The sequence below is a fragment of the Suncus etruscus genome, chromosome 1 (assembly GCF_024139225.1).
Source record: "Suncus etruscus isolate mSunEtr1 chromosome 1, mSunEtr1.pri.cur, whole genome shotgun sequence".
NCBI lineage: Eukaryota > Metazoa > Chordata > Mammalia > Eulipotyphla > Soricidae > Suncus > Suncus etruscus.
This window is the reverse complement of record NC_064848.1, coordinates 170667876-170680759: the sequence shown is the minus strand read 5'-3', so window position 1 is coordinate 170680759 and position 12884 is coordinate 170667876.

Genomic DNA, 12884 nt, shown 5'->3' with positions numbered 1-12884 from the left:
TTTGTTAGTTGCAGCCCACTGAGAATAAGAGGCCAGAGAGATAGCATGGAGGTAAGGCGTTTGCCTTTCATGCAGAAAGTCATCCATATGCATTCCATATGGTCCCTCAAGCCAGCCAGGAATGATTTCTGAGTGTGGAGCCAGGAGTAACCCCTGAACGCTGCCGGGTGTGACCCAAAAACCAAAAAAAAAAAAAAAAAAAGAAAGAAAATAAGAAAAGATACTAAGAAGGAGCTGGAGTGATAACACAGCAGTAAGGCTTTTGCCTTGCACGCCAACGACCAGGGTACCACCCAGTTTGTAAAAACAAGTTCTGTAATTAACATGATTTTAAAATAACTTTCTTGGAACTGGCGCGGTGGTGCTAGAGGTAAGGTGTCTGCCTTGCCAGCGCTAGCCTAGGACGGACCGCAGTTCGATCCCCCGGCATCCCATATGATCCCCCAAGCCAAGAGCGACTTCTGAGTGCATAGCCAGGAGTAACCCCTGAGCATTCCGGGTGTGACCCAAAAACCAAAATTAATTAATTAATTAATTAATTAAAATAACTTTCTTTGGGCCCGGAGAGATAGCACAGTGGCGTTTGCCTTGCAAGCAGCCGATCCAGGACCAAAGGTGGTTGGTTCGAATCCCGGTGTCCCATATGGTCCCCCGTGCCTGCCAGGAGCTATTTCTGAGCAGATAGCCAGGAGTAACCCCTGACCAATGCCGAGTGTGGCCCAAAAACCAAAAACAAACAAAAAAAAACTTTCTTTTTCTTTGTTTCGGGCCACACCCGTTTGATGCTCAGGGGTTACTCCTCGCTAAGTGCTCAGAAATTGCCCCTGGCTTGAGGGACCATATGGGACACCGGGGGATCGAACCACGGTCCTTTCTTGGCTAGCGCTTACAAGGCAGACACCTTACCTCTAGCACCACCTCGCCCGCCCCTAAAATAACTTTCGAGGCCAGAGAGATAGTACAATAGGTAAGGCATTTGCCTTGCTCATGACGGACCCTAGTTTGATTCTGTTCTTGATACCTGGATTCAATCCCTATGAATTCAATCCCTAGCTTCCCATATGGTTCCCCAGCACCCCCAGGAGTAATTCCTGAGTGCAGATTCATGAGTAACTCCTGAGTATCACTAGGTATGGCCCCAAAACAAAACAAAATTGTTTAAATCCACGTTTAAGGGACTGGAGCACTGTGTATGGCCCCAAACAAAATAAAACAAATAAACAAAAACACTTAAAATATTTGTATATTTTTTGAGAGGTGGTCATACCCCGTGCTCAGGGCTTACTCATTCTCTGTCCTTTGGGAGCACTCATGGCAGTGATGGGGTTTTGGAGATCAAATCAGAATCAACTACTTGCAAGGCAAACACCCTGCATGCTGTACTATCTTTCCAATCTGTGTCTACTCTTTTCTGCCTTAAACAAGTTTTTTTTTTGTTTGTTTGCTTTTTGAGGGCCACACCCAATGGTGCTCAGGGCTCGTATGCTCTGGCAGTGCTTGGGGGACCATATGAGATGCGGAGATCAAGTCTAGGTCAATGCCCTACCTGCCCTTAAACAATTTTTTTAATTAGTTCCTTTATTTTATTTTATTTTATTTTATTTTTATTTTTTTATTTTTGGGTCACACCCGGAAATCAGGGGAAATCCTGGCTCAACACTCAGAAATCGCTCCTGGCAGGCTCGGGGTACCATATGGGATGCCGGAATTCAAACCACTATCCTTCTGCATGCAAGGCAAACACCTTATTTCCATGCTATCTCTCCGGCCCCTAGTTCCTTTCTTAAAAATTTTTTTTGTTTTTTTACTTTGAGTCACACCTGGCGGTGCTCAGGGGTTACTCCTGGGCCTCTGCTCAGAAATCGCTCCTGGAGGGCTCGGGGACCATTTGGGATACCGGGATTTGAACCACTGTTGGTCCTGGGTCAGCACTTACAAGGCAAATATCCTACCGCTGTGCTATTTCTATGCCACCCCTTCTTAAATTTTAATGCTCTATATTCTGATGATGTTATCAATAGATAGTGTTAAGTTTATGAATCTGAAATAAAATTACTTTGTGAAAAACTACCAAAATAGGGCCGGGCGGTGGCGCTGGAGGTAAGGTGCCTGCCTTGCCTGCGCTAGCCTAGGACGGACCGCGGTTCGATCCCCCGGTGTCCCATATGGTCCCCCAAGAAGCCAGGAGCAACTTCTGAGCGCATAGCCAGGAGTAACCCCTGAGCGGCACAGGGTGTGGCCCAAAAACCAAAAAAAAAAAAAAAAAAGAAAAAAAAGAAAAACTACCAAAATAGCTCAATGGCTTAAGCTCATGTTTTCTATTCAGGAGGCCTGGGTTTGATCCCTGACACCAAATCCAAGCGTCACCAGGAGCAACACTCAAGTATAACCATGAGTAGTCCTAGAGTACCATTAGGTATGGTCCCCATCCCCACCCCCCCATAAAAAGCCATTGGGTGTGGGTAGGGAGTTTGCCTTGCATTCGGCCAGCTGGAATTCAATCCCCAGGGTCCCATATGTCCCCTCAGGCCTGCCAGGATTATGTGGCCCATAAACAAACAAAAAAATATTTTAAAAGGGAGGGGCAGAAAGATAGCACAGCAGTAGGGCATTTGCCTTGAATGCAGCAAACCTGGGATGGATTTAGATTTCCAGCATCCCATATGGTCCCTCAAGTCTGCTAGGAATGATTTCTGAGCGCAGAAACAGAAGTGACCCCTGAGCACTGCCAGGTGTGTTCCCCCAAGAAAAAAAAAAAAACAATAAAATAAATAAAATAAAAACCCAGACCAGAACAATAGTACAATGGCTAGGGCATTTGCCTTGCCACAGCCAACCCAGTTCAATCCCCAGAATCCCATATGGTCCCCTGAAACCTCCATGAGTAATTCCTAACTGCAGAGGCAGAAGTAACCCCTGAGCATCACAGGTGTGGCCCCAAAATGAAAAGAACCTTGACCTGGAAAAGAAAAGCTTAGCCTCTCCCAAATAGCACATTGTGGAGCCAGAGAGACAATGTAGAGGGTAGGCACTTGCTTTGCATGTGCTCGATCATGGTTCAATCCCTACCACCCCAAATGATTCCCCAAACACCACTGTGAGTGATCCCAGAGCACAGAGCCAAAAGCACTTTCAGATGTGGCCCAAAAAGAAAACCAAGAAAAACAAATAATGCTCTGAATTTGCTTTGGAAAGAACTGAATATGTTGAGATTGCCTCTTTTTGTTTTGTTTTGTTTTGTTTTTGGGTCACACCCGGCAGTGCTCAGGGGTTATTCCTGGCTCTACACTCAGAAATCACTCCTGGCAGGCTCGGGGGACCATATGGAATGCCAGGATTCAAACCACCGTCCTTCTGCATGCAAGGCAAATGCCTAACCTCCATGCTATCTCTCTGGCCCCGATATTGCCTCTTTTGTTTTACACCTAACTTTCTTAATTTCAGGGCTATACCTGGCGGTGCTCAGGGCTTACTCCTGGTTCTATGCTAAGGGATCGGTTCTGGCAATGTTTATGGGACTAGATGGGATTCTGGGAATCAAATCCGGGTTGTCTGTATGCAAGACAAGTGCCTTACTGCCGTACTATTATTCTGATCCCTGAGATCAAGACTCTTAGAGATACTGCTCAGCCTGTGTTTGTGTATGTATGTAATCCTACGCTGCAAAATTGGGGGGTTATCCTCAAAAATTGTCCTTTTAGGAAAGGACAAACCTTAACATGTCCTGTTTTTGACCCTATCTAATAAATAAAGGCTGGCCAAGAAAAAGCCAATTGAGAGTTGAGTCAGGACATACCATATTATATTATATAATATATATAAGACCAAAAAATAAAATCAACAATCATTGAGACAACTGAGCAGAGATAAGCAGAGATCTGTGACTTTAAGACAATACACCTGGAATTTCAACAACTCCAAAGTGTTGTGTAGTCTGGTACATGACACAACCTGCCCATTTTTACCATAAGCTCTTTAGAACTGCTCTGTGAGTTCTTGCTATTACAAGCCTTTACGTCTGTAAGAGGCGGAGGAGGAGAAAGCATAAGGGTGGAGAGAACTTACTATACAAGACTAACAGGTGGAAAGGAAGTGAGTTAAGTGCCCCATTTTCAGAAGCTGAAACTAGAAGTTTGTTATGGGCTATCCTGTGCTCCAAATTTCTGATGCTGAAGCCCTAAACTCAGTCCCTCAGAATTTGAGTGTTTTGGAAAAAGTAACTGTAAAAAGATAATTACGTTAAAATAAAACCATGAGGGGCCAGAGAGATAGCATGGAGGTAAGGCATTTGCCTTGCATGCAGAGGATGGTGGTTCGAATTCTGGCATCCCATATGGTCCGCCGAGCCTGCCAGGAGCAATTTCTGAGCATAGAGCCAGGAGTAACCCCTGAGCGCTGCCAGGTGTGACTCAAAAAACAAATAAATAAATAAATAAATAAATAAGACCCTGGGTTTGATCCCAGGCATTTCATATGGTCCCCCAAGTCTGTCAGGAGTGATTTCTGAGCACATAGCCAGGAGATACCCCTGAGCACCACTGGATATGCCCCAAACCAAAAACAAAACAAAACAAAAAAGATACAAAGAAGATAGCTGCAAGGAAACCAATCCTGCCAACTCTTTGATCTGGAACTTACAGCCACTAAATCTATTAGGATTGGAGAAAAAAGTACAGTGGGTAAGGCGCTTGCCTTAAGACCCTGCCTGGTTTTATCCATAAAACCTCCCCCCCAAATCGCCCCCACAGCCCATCAGGAGTGATCTCTGAGTGCAAAGCCAGGAGAAAACCCTGAGCATGGCCAATTATGGTCCCTAAACAAACCAATAGTAAAAAGAAAGTCCTATTTTCTCTAAGATCTTTTCCTTCTCCATATTCTACTAATGTCTCTCACCTCTAAAAATCTTTTAATATGAGACCACAGAGATAGTACAGTGGATAGAGCCTTGCACATGACCAAAAAAGGTTTTATTCTTGGCATCCCCAGGAGGTCCTTCACCCTGTCTGAGTCTACCAGGAGTGATCTCTGAGCTCAGAACCAAGAGTAAGCCCTGAGTACCACCTACTGTGACCAGAAGAAAAATGAAATAAAACTTTATAGCATTTTAGCCACCACCATGAGGTTCAGCATATAAGTTTTAGCTGTCCAATTAAATTTTTTTATTAATAATTTTTATTTTGACCAAAGTGGTTTACAAATAATTCACAGTAGTATTTCTGTCCAATTAAATTTTAATAATTGGAGAACCCAGGAGATATTCCCAAGATACTCAGCTAGATGGTTCCATGCTGGGGTCAGCAATACAGTACTACTCAGATCCAAAGGTTCTGGGCCCAGCAGTACCAAACCCAGTAGTGCTGGGGGCCTCCAGGGCAACCTCTGGCAGTGCTGAGACTGGAGGGGAGGGGGCATTGTCATGTGGTGCCAGGAATAGAACTCAGTTATACACCACTGACCCTGAGCTATCGGCTCAGCTCCTAAATTTAAACAATGTAGAAGGCAGGGAGAACCTCTTATATTTTGTTCTTTACTCTGTAGCTCTTGGAGTAGGGTTGTGTGAATTGAGAGAGTGCCACGCTGAAATGAAGCAGGGACTGTATCTGAGAAACTGTTCCTACACCTGGGTTGTGCTTATCTATTTGTCTACACCTTGCCTCTGGGAAGCAAAACCTCCCATGTCCCAGCAATTGTTTTACAGATAGATGGACAGACAGCATCAAGAGCTCAGAGCCATGGGGGCCAGAGAGATAGCACAGAGGTAGGGTGTTTGCCTTCATGCAGCTGATCCAGGATGGATGGTGGTTCAAATCCTGGTAACCCATATGGTTCCCTCATACCTGCCAGGAGCGATTTCTGAGCGCAGATCCAGGAGTAAACCCTGAGTGCTGCCCAGTGTGACCCAAAAACCAAAAACCAAAAAAAAAAAAAAAAAAGTCTCAGAGGCCCGGAGAGATAGCACAGCGGTGTTTGCCTTGTAAGCAGCCGATCCAGGACCAAAGGTGGTTGGTTCGAATCCCGGTGTCCCATATGGTCCCCCGTGCCTGCCAGGAACTATTTCTGAGCAGACAGCCAGGAGTGACCCCTGAGCACCGCCGGGTGTGGCCCAAAAAACAAAAAACAAAACAAAACAAAAAGGTCTCAGAACCTTGACCAGAACTGTCAGTTAAGTAGATAAGAAAAAAAAAAAAAACCACACAGAGGCCTTTTCTGAACACTCTGTTTCTTTGCCTTGGTCAACCATTCATATATTCAGAGTTAAAAGCCTGAGAGAAATTCTCACAGAAAAGAAAACATCCTCAGGGAGGTCACTTTATAATTTCCTAAACCGCTTCTGCTGTTGAAAGGCAAATTACACAATGCAGGCTCAAGGGATGTTTTCACAGGGACTCTTGCTTTACCAACAGCACTTCAGCCTTTCCTCTAGCCGCTGTACCACCTATATTTTGCTGTTTGCTGGCTTCTTCTATGGCACCTCCAATGTGTTTTTGTTTTATTTTATTTTGAGACACATCCAGCGGCCTTCAAGGGTTACTCCGGGCTCTCTGCTCAGAAATTACTTCTGGCAGGCTTGAGGGACCATATGGGATTCTGGGGATCTAATGTGGGAGGGCTGCTTTTATGGCAAATGCCCTATCGCTCCAGTCATGCCTCCAATGATTGTAAAATTTTTTCTTCACCATTCTCTTCTCCACTTAGTTGTGTTCTTGTTGTGGTTGCTCGGTCTCAATTTTCTTAAATAAAATAAAAGGAAGAAGGATTTTTGAGAGGAAAAAAAAAGAATAAATTATAGGGCTTGGGTGCGGGGCACACTTAGTGGTGCTCTTGACTCTGCTCAGGGATCACTCCTAGCAGTGCTCAGGAAACCGTAAATCCACCAATGTCATAAATGGCCATCATTAACTGAGCACATAATTTGGAGGAGCACAGATGCCAACAGAACCTAGAGGAACAGGTTCGTAGTAGTGGCAGACTAAACAAAGACACCTACTCCAAGGTTGCCTTTTCAATGGTCTCTTTAATCTGACAGACCAGGCTTTAAATCCAGTCTGACCCACCAATGAACTCAGTGACTGATGAACAAATCACCCCTTTGATAAGCAAACACCTTCCTTGTAAGGTCGAAATTTGGATAAAATGTTATAACCAGTTCAAGTTTCTGACAGTTTGGAACATAGTAACCACAATGAAAGTGTTACTTTTCTCTTTCACTTTGGTGGTTGCCTCTGTCCTCCTCCTAACAATATTAGAGGAAAAGTAAAGTATGAAGGCCGGGGAGATAGCACAGCTAGTGTTTGGCTTGCATACAGCTGACCCAGATTCGATTCCTGGCATCCCAGACTGTCCCAAGCATGGATGGGGGTGGTCACTCCTGGGCCCTGAGTAAAAAATAGCTGTAACCCAACAATGTAACACCCCAAACAAACAATCCTTTTCAGGGATGTTTAAATTCACCACCAGTTGAACCTTTTACCCTTGGAGGAAGCAAGTGAAGAAAAGAAGTGATGATGTCCTATGTTGCTGAGAGCCAAGCGAAGAAAGGCTCAGTTGTTAAAGTACTCTTGGCCCTCACACCCATGTCTGTGGTATTCTGGTCTCTTAACAAGAATATGAAACAAAAGGACCTGTCATCTATTACAGATGGAAGTTACCTCTTAGCAAACAATTTGGCATTAAAGTCAAATGTATTCTGCACAGATCCTGCATGCCATATCTAGATTTAAACTATGGAGAAAATTCAGGCTTAAGGATATGGCTCTTTGAGGGCTAAAGCAATAGTACAGAGAGTAGGGCATTTGTCTGGCATATAATCACCTCGGTTTAATCTTTGCATCCTATAAGGTCCCCAGAGCCCTTCTAGGAGTGGCCCTTGAGTGCAGAGCCCTGAGTGAGCCCTGAGCATTAAAAATTGTGCCCCCCCCCCAAAAAAAAAGACAATATGGCTCAGGGTAGGGTTTTTTTTGTTTTTGTTTTTTGGTTTGGTTTGGTTTGGTTTTTGGGTCACACCCAGCAATGCTCAGGGGCTACTCCTGGCTCTATGCTCAGAAATTGCTCCTCGCAGGCTTGGGAAACCCTATGGGATGCCAGGATTCGAACTTCTGTCCTTCTGAATGCAAAGCAAATGCCTTACCTCTATGCTATCTCTCCAACCCCAGGGTAGGATTTAAACCTTGGCACCACCAACTCAATCCCCAAAAAATAGGTTAAAGACATTTCAAATGTGCCCCAGGAATGCTGTTACATAATAAAAAAGGAGAAACAGAAACATGTTTCTGCTAAACAGAAAAATGAATAGGTAAATTGATTCAGGTACATTGCTTTCTTTTGGGGGGGGGGCACACCGAACAGCACTCAGGAGCTACTTCTGGCTCTGTACTCTGAAACTGCTCCTGGTAGGCTCTGGGGACCATATAGGATACTGTGAATCGAACCAGGTCACTCCTGGGTCAGTTGTATGCTATCTCTCTGGCCCCAACTCAGGGGCCTGGGCTCCATCCCCGGCATTCCATGTGGTCCCCTGAGCCTGCCAGGAGCGATTTCTAAGTGCAGGGTCAGGAGTAATCCCTGAGCTCTGTTGGATGTGGCCCAAAAACAAAAAACAAAAATTAAACTAGAACAGCCACATCAAAGTTATGGTTTACCCAGTGGCGCTCAGGGGTTACTTCTGGCTCTTCGCTCAGAAATCGCTCCTGGCTTGGGGAACCATATGGGATGCGGGTGTCTGGCCTGGGTCAGCCACCTGTAAGGCAAATGTCCTACCGCTGCGCTATCGCTCTGGCCCCCTCCCATTTTTTTCCTGGCTTAATCTTGTACTATTGCTGTAGGTGGCTTCTGGCCTGCAGCTCCAGCAGGATTTCTGGCCCAATGTTCAAGATCTTAATTTGGATGATGCTTATATGGGCCTCGCATTTCTATTATTGGGAGGAATGAGAGTAAACCCAGCAGTGGTCAGTGCTTACTTCTAGTTCTAGTTCCGTGCTCAAGGAATGACACCTGATAGTGTTTGTGAAACCAGAAGCAATGCTGGGATTCGAACTAGAATCAGCCCCATGAAAGGCAAGCACATTAACTCCTATACTATGTGTTGGGTACCTCACATTACTATTCTCAAATATATATATATATATTTATGTTCTATATAATATATATATATAGAAGATCTGTATGTTGTATTCAGTTGATTTAAATAAATCTAATTTACTTAAACAAAAATAAATATAGTATTCCTCTTGAAAAAAAGTAACAGAATGATATTAAGGTAATTAGTTAATTTATTTGATTTTGATTTTGGCATTACACTCAGGACTTACTCCTGCCTCTGCTCTGGGATCACTTCTGGGGGGCTTGAGGAACCATCTGGAGTGCCAGGAATTGAAACCTGGTTGGCAGTGAACAATGCAAGTTCCCTACTTGCTGTACTATCACTCTAGACCATAAGGTAATAGGTCTTGGAAGAGACCTTGAAACCATTTTGTCCAGACACTAAAAAATGAAGAGGCCAGGGCTGGAGAGATAGCATGGAGGTAAGGCATTTTGCCTTGCATGCAGAAGGGTGGTGGTTTGAATCCTGGCATCCCCACATGGTCCCCTGAGCCTGCCAGGAGTGATTTCTGAGCATTGAGCCAGGAGTAACCCCTGAGCACTGCTGGGTGTGACCCAAAAATCAAGAAAAAAAATAAAAAGGAAATGAAAACATGGGACTGAAGAGATAGCAGGTAAGGTGTTTGCCTTGCATGCAGAAGGACAGTGTTTCGAATTCTGGCATCCCATAGGGTCCCCTGAGCCTGCCAGGAGTGATTTCTGAGCGTAGAGCCAGGAGTAACCCCTGAGCACTGCCTGAATGTGATCCAAAAACCAAAAAGAAAAAAGAAAGAAAGAAATGAAAACAAACTGAATGATCTAATCAGGAATGTGTCAGTTCATTACAGAACCACAACTAGAAAGTAGATAAACCTCTGGCTTCTTGTTGAATGCTCCTTCCAGGCTTCTATAATTTTAAAACTTCCACTGTAAGAAAAGGAGACCTGGAGCTGAAACAATAGAACAGCATATGTGGCCAACCCAGGTTCAAACCTAGCCCCCATATTATCCCCTAATCCCTACTAGGAGTGATCCCTGAACAGTCAGAAATAAGTACTGAGCACCAGAAGGTGTGTCCTCCAGAAAATAGAAAGGAAGGAAGGAAGGAAGGAAGGAAGGAAGGAAGGAAGGAAGGAAGGAAGGAAGGAAGGAAGGAAGGAAGGAAGGAAGGAAGGAAGGAAAAAGATCAGGTGAAAAAATTATTATTTTTTTATTAATTTTTATTTTTTAATTTATTTAAACACCTTAATTACATACATGATTGTGTTTGGGTTTCAGTCATGTAAAGAACACCACCCATCACCAGTGCAACATTCCCATCACCAATGTCCCAAGTCTCCCTTCGCCCCACCCGACTCCCGCCTGTACTCTAGACAGGCTCTCCATTTTCCTCATACATTCTCATTATTAGGACAGTTCAAAATGTAGTTATTTCCCTAACTAAACTCATCACTCTTTGTGGTGAGCTTCCTGAGGTGAGCTGGAACTTCCAGCTCTTTTCTCTTTTGTGTCTGAAAATTATTATTACAAGGGTGTCTTTCATTTTTCTTAAAACCCATAGATGAGTGAGACCATTCTGTGTTTTTCTCTCTCTCTCTCTGACTTATTTCACTCAGCATAATAGATTCCGTGTACATCCATGTATAGGAAAATTTCATGACTTCATCTCTCCTGACAGCTGCATAATATTCCATTGTGTATATGTACCACAGTTTCTTTAGCCATTCGTCTGAAAAATTATTATTTTTTTAGAAGAAAAAAATGTTAATATATCAAACACTTGAGGCCGGAGAGATAGCACAGCAGTAGGGCGTTTTCCTTGCATGTAGCAGGAGCAGGACGAATGGTGGTTCGAATCCCGGCATCCCATATGGTTCCCCGAGCCTGCCAGGTGCGATTTCTGAGCATAGAGCCAGGAGTAACCCCTGAGAGCCACTGGGTATAACCCAAAAATCATTATATATATTTAAACACTTAGAATATATCTAATAGTAAAAAAAAAGTTGTTAATTTTGGAGGGCAGGGAGCCCGCACTTAGCGATGCTCAGGGCATACTCTAATGCTCAAGAATTATTCCTGGCTGGAGCCGGAGAGATAGCATGGAGGTAGAGCATTTGCCTTGCATGCAGAAAGACAATGGTTTGAATCTCGGCATCCCATATGGTCCCCTGAGCCTGCCGGGGACGATTTCTGAGCATAGAGCCAGGAGTGGCCCCTGAGCATTGTCGGCTGTGACCAAAAAAAAAAAAAAAAAAAGAAGAAGAAGAATTATTCCTGGCAGTGTTCAGGGGATATCGAATATCAAACCTAAGTTGGCAGCTTGCAAAGCAAGTGCCCTACTCGCTGTGCTATTGTTCCGGTCCCTAGTTAGAGAAAGTTGTGGGTCAACTTCTCTACTACGAGACATAGATGAACATCTCTTTTTGTGTCTCTCTACCCCACAGACCTCTTTTACCTTTTTATGCAGGATAGAGTCCCATTGCCGGGCAGAGTGAGCTCGTGTGCTCCCTTGTGGCAGAGTGAAAACAAGTTCTCAGAGCCTTTCCTCCCCTTGCTCCAAGGTGGCAGCACTGAGGGACACAACTAGAGAAAATTTCAAAAGAAACCATAGAGCGGGATCTGGCTGATGATGCCTCAAGGAGCAAAGGGGTCATGTGATCATAAGAAAATAATAAGGGACCGGAGAGATAGTACAGTGGGTAAGGTGTTTGCCTTGGACAGAAAGGAAGAAAGAGAAAGAAAAGGAAGGGAGGAAGGAAGGAAGGGAGGTAGGAAGGGAGGAAGGGAGGAAGGAAGGAAGGAAGGAAGGAAGGAAGGAAGGAAGGAAGGAAGGAAGGAAGGAAGGAAGGAAGGAAGGAAGGAAGGAAGGAAGGAAGGAAGGAAGGAAGGAAGGAAGTGGAGAAATGGCTCAACTAAATTCTAACAGAATCTGCTACCAGCTTACCTTATAAGGAAGACAAGGCACCAAACTAAGGTCTTAGATATCACTAGGACCACCCAGAGACAAAAAGTTGTAAAAGGTCCCAGGTGCTGAGGTGCTATTCTAGTGCTATCCAGTCTCACGACCTAAGGGAGGATCAAGCATCTGTGTTTCCCTTGGATTGGAGAAATAAACCTTCTTTCCATAAGCCCAGCTCTGCCACATTATTCTTTTATTAGAGAGCAGGAACCTTACTAGTTGGGAAATTTCCCACAGTTCATGTTGTCCTTCAGTGACACCTCTTTTTTTTTCTTCTTCTTCTTCCTCTTTTCTAGTTTTGGTTTGAGGGACATATTCAGTCAGCATTCCTAGCTCTGTACTTGGTACTCAGGGGACTATATGCTACCCGGGATTAAATCCAGTCCTCTAGCATGCAAACCATGTGCTCCACCCACTGAGCTTTTTCTGTAGTTCCATTAGTGGTATCTTTTATATAAACAAGATTCCCTGTAAAGGCACCAGAGTGATAGCATAGCAGGTAGGGCCCTTGCCTTGCATGTAACTGAACTGGGTTCAATCCTCACTATTCCATATAGTCCCCTGAACACCACCAGGATTAATTCCTGAATGTGGTTCTAGGAGTACTTCCTGAACACCACAGGGTGTAGTCCAAAGATTAAAAAAAATAAAAACACCAAAAAGAAAACCCAATACAGTAGTATTATCTGTAGGGTTTCATGTATAATATTTTATTATAGGATTTTATTATATGAGGTGTCAGGGATCCAACCCAGGTCAGCTGCATGCAAGGCATATGCCCTACCCACTGTACTATCACTCCAGCCCCAGCTATAGTATTATAAACCACAATATCAAAAGTTATTTT